Genomic DNA, 3,869 nt, shown 5'->3' on the forward strand with positions numbered 1-3,869 from the left:
AGAATACACACTGAAAAATTAACCTGGATGATAGAATTGTATGTGTTTCCTCTCTCACTCACTCCTTCACTCCCTCTTTCTTTCTTTTTTTTTGCTATCTGCAATTTCAATATTTTTGCAACAGGTACCAAAGTACACATGCATAATGAGATCTCTGTGAGAACAGGAACTTTGTTTTGTTCCCTGTAAATCTTTGTGCCCTAGAAAAGACTCTGGCATGGGAAGGTCCTTGATATGTACGTGCTGAATAAATAAGTAATAAAGAGAAATTAACTTTTAAAGAAATTCCAAATATGACCTAACTTAATCAACCTTGAATACAGATATGATTTCTGATACCAAGTTCAGTTCAGTCAGTTCAGTCGCTCAGTCATGTCCAACTCTTTGCAACCCCATGAATTGCAGCACACCAGGCCTCCCTGTCCATCACCATCTCCCGGAGTTCACTCAAACTCACATCCATTGAGTCGGTGATGCCATCCAGCCATCTCATCCTCTGTCATCCCCTTCTCCTCCTGCCCACAATCCCTCCGATACCAGGTTACTATACTATAAATAAATGGCTTTGTCTGAGGGTGTTTGCTGTGTGCTGGGCGAATTCACAATTAAACAGTGATGTTGCTTTATATTTGTAGTTGACACTTTGAATGAACACATATTCCATTTATGAAGTAGTGTGGATAGCATCTGTCATTTAAGAGAACAGATCCACAATGTCACATGCCTCAATGGGCAGGCCACGTGAAACAAGCACAGAAACAGGCCCGCGGGATTTGGTCATTGGAAGGCCTTTTTCAAGAAGTACAGTAGCATGATGATAACAAAGCCAAATTTCATAAATTTGAGAAAATGAATGGAGCTGAGAGAGAGCAGATATTGCATGAAAACCACTCACATACGGACATGTAATCAAGAAATAAAGAGAAGAGAGTAGGGACGCCAGTTATTAAGTTGGTGTCTGTTGACATCAAAACTACTCTTCTGCACACTTTGGGGAGTCAGGCCTGGGTCTCTACTTTGCAGCTGAATCCCAGTTACCTCTGCCAATGGAGATCTTAGAAGGAGACCAGAGGAGGAGAGGAACTTACTTCTATCCGTGGTTTCCGGGTCCCCATAGCATTATGCCAGCTTCATTTCTTCACCTGGCAGGATGGTTTCCCCACAAAGGAACTCCATATTCGCAACTGAGAAGCCCTGCAGAAGGAATATGAACTAGTTTGGGTGTTGTTCCCCAAAGGCAGCTGAATCCAGTGTGCAGTTTTTCCAACCTCACAGAACCAGCAAGAAGCACCCCTTCTCAGAGGCTTAAGTCTCAGAGCCCCTCCTCCAACCTTCTGATATTTTCAACCTCTCCCCTTGGAAGTTAGCTGTGGGGGTAACTAGTTGCTGGTTCCTGAAACTGCTACTCTCATATACCCTAGAGTTCTCTTTACCCTTTAAGTTACCTAGTTAATGAGTCTCTCTGTTGAATTCTTTCTGTTAAAATAACTGATATGTAACAAACAATCCAATCAAAAAATGAGCAGAACTAAATAAACATTTTTCCAAAGAAGACATACAGATGGCCAATAACACATAAAAAGATGCTCAACATCATCAATTATTAGAGAAATGCTGATCAAAACTACAATGTATCACCTCATACCAGTCAGAACGGCCACCATGAAAAAGTCAACAAATAATAAGTGCTGGAGAGGTTATGGAGAACAGGGAACCCTCCTACACTGTTGGTGGGAATGTAAATTGGTGCAGCCAGTATGGGGAACAGTATGGGAGTTTCTTAAAAAGCTAAAAATAGAGTCACCATATGACCCAGCAATCCCATTCTTGGATATATACCCAGAAAAGATGAAAACTCTAATTCAAAAAGATACATGCACCCCAGTGTTCATAGCAGCACTATTTACAATGGCCAAGACAAAGAAACAACCTAAGAATTCACTGACAGATGAATGGATAAAGAAGATGCGGTACAAATACAGTCATACAAAGATACTACTCAGTCATACAAAGAATGAAATAATGTGGCAATATGGATGGACCTAGAAATTATCACACTAAGTGAAGTAAGTCAGACACAGAAAGACAAATATCATATGATATCACTTGTGCGTAGAATCTTTAAGAATAACACAAGTGAACTTTTTTGCAAAACAGAACAGACTCACAAATATATGGTTACCAAAGAAGAAGGGGGTTTGATAAATTAGGAGTTTGGGATTGACAGATAATACAACAAGGACCTACTATATATCACAAAAAACTATATTCAAATCTTATAATAACCTATAATGGAAAAAAAATCTGCTGTATACCTGAAATTACCACAACATTATAAATCAACTGCACTTCAATTAAAAAAAAAATAGTAGCAGGTGTATTTTTATCTGCTGCCTGATACATAGGAGATAATGGTTTTGTAATATATACTGACAAAGCTAGAGTATATGTATAGACTATGATAATGGAGCCTGTAGGGAGAGGAATCAAAGACACAGAAAAGAGGAGAAAACTATGGCCAAAGTCAGAGAGTATACTAAAGAGGCAGGGTCAATCAAGGGCAGGAGGGGTGCTAGCCTAGAAGTGAAGAGGGGTAAAGAGGTGAGGTTGGGTGTGGAGGAAGATATGTTTGTGGATGGCAGAAGTGGAGGAAACTGTGCCTAAGAGCCTTGTTTTTCTCCCAGAATTAGGAGGAAAACCCCTCTGCAGGGGTGGGAGGATGAGAGGAGAGAAGCATCATCAAATGTGGAGACGTCCCTGAGGATAATGAGGAAATTTACTAATCAAAGACAAGTAAAGTGATTGATACGAATACAGGCTGAAGTGGGAAGAACAGGATCCACGACTCCTTGCCCTTCCTCACTGTGCCCAGCCACGGCTGAGGGGGTGCAACGAGGATACGATGAAGGTCATGAGGGTGCTGTGGGACAGACAACCACTTCAAGACACAACTGAAGCTGAGACTTCCCTGGTGGTCCAGGGACTAAGACTCTGCGTTCCCAATGCAGGGATCCTGGGTTCAATCCTTGGTCGGGGAACTAGATCACACAAGCCACTACTGAGAGTTTGCATATCACAGCTAAAGATCCCGCTTGCTGCAGCTAAGACCCAGTGCAGCCAAATAAATACATATTAAAGCAAAAAACAAAACAAACACATGACTGAATGGAAACGAGACTGGCGTTGACTGAATTGCTCAGGTAGTCCATGGAGTTGGCCTGGGAGGTCAGGAAAAGAGGCCTAAATGTATTTGACAGACAAGAGAGGTGAGAGGGTCAGGGACTCCATGAGACAAAAGCAGATAAGGAGGTGAGGCCCATCTCAGCTCTCGTAAGACCACGGTGTTGGCATCTGAACTAATGACACTTGCCACCCTGGAAAGAGGACCATTTCTCCTCTACATACATGGTTGATTTCTTCCCCAACAAAACCTCCAGATACTGGGAGAATAAAAGGAAATTATGTCAGACAAATACTGGGTTTTGTTGTAAGCTCTAAAAGAAACGTACACTTTACATTTTGACTTTCCTTTTCAGCAGCTCTATTTGCAAAGATTTCTTATTCTTTCCTAGAGTTCATCTAAAGAACAAAGGGAAGACTGAATGACTTTTTTTTTAAATAAAACTCATTGTGTCTTCTAATTACCATATGGGTCCATTGGACTATTTTAGAAATTAAGCTATATTTTGGATTCCCAGGTGGTTCAGTGGTAAAGAATGCACTTGCCAATTCTGGAGACACAGGAGACACAGGTTCGATTCCTGGGTTAGGAAGATCCCCTGGAGGAGGAAATGGCAACCCACTCCAGTATTCTTGCTAGGAAAATCCCATGGACAAAGGGGCCTGGCAGGCTACAGTCTGGTTGGACA

This window comes from Bison bison, unplaced genomic scaffold (genome assembly GCF_000754665.1).
Source record: "Bison bison bison isolate TAMUID 2011002044 unplaced genomic scaffold, Bison_UMD1.0 scf7180017864381, whole genome shotgun sequence".
Classification (NCBI taxonomy): Eukaryota; Metazoa; Chordata; class Mammalia; order Artiodactyla; family Bovidae; genus Bison; species Bison bison.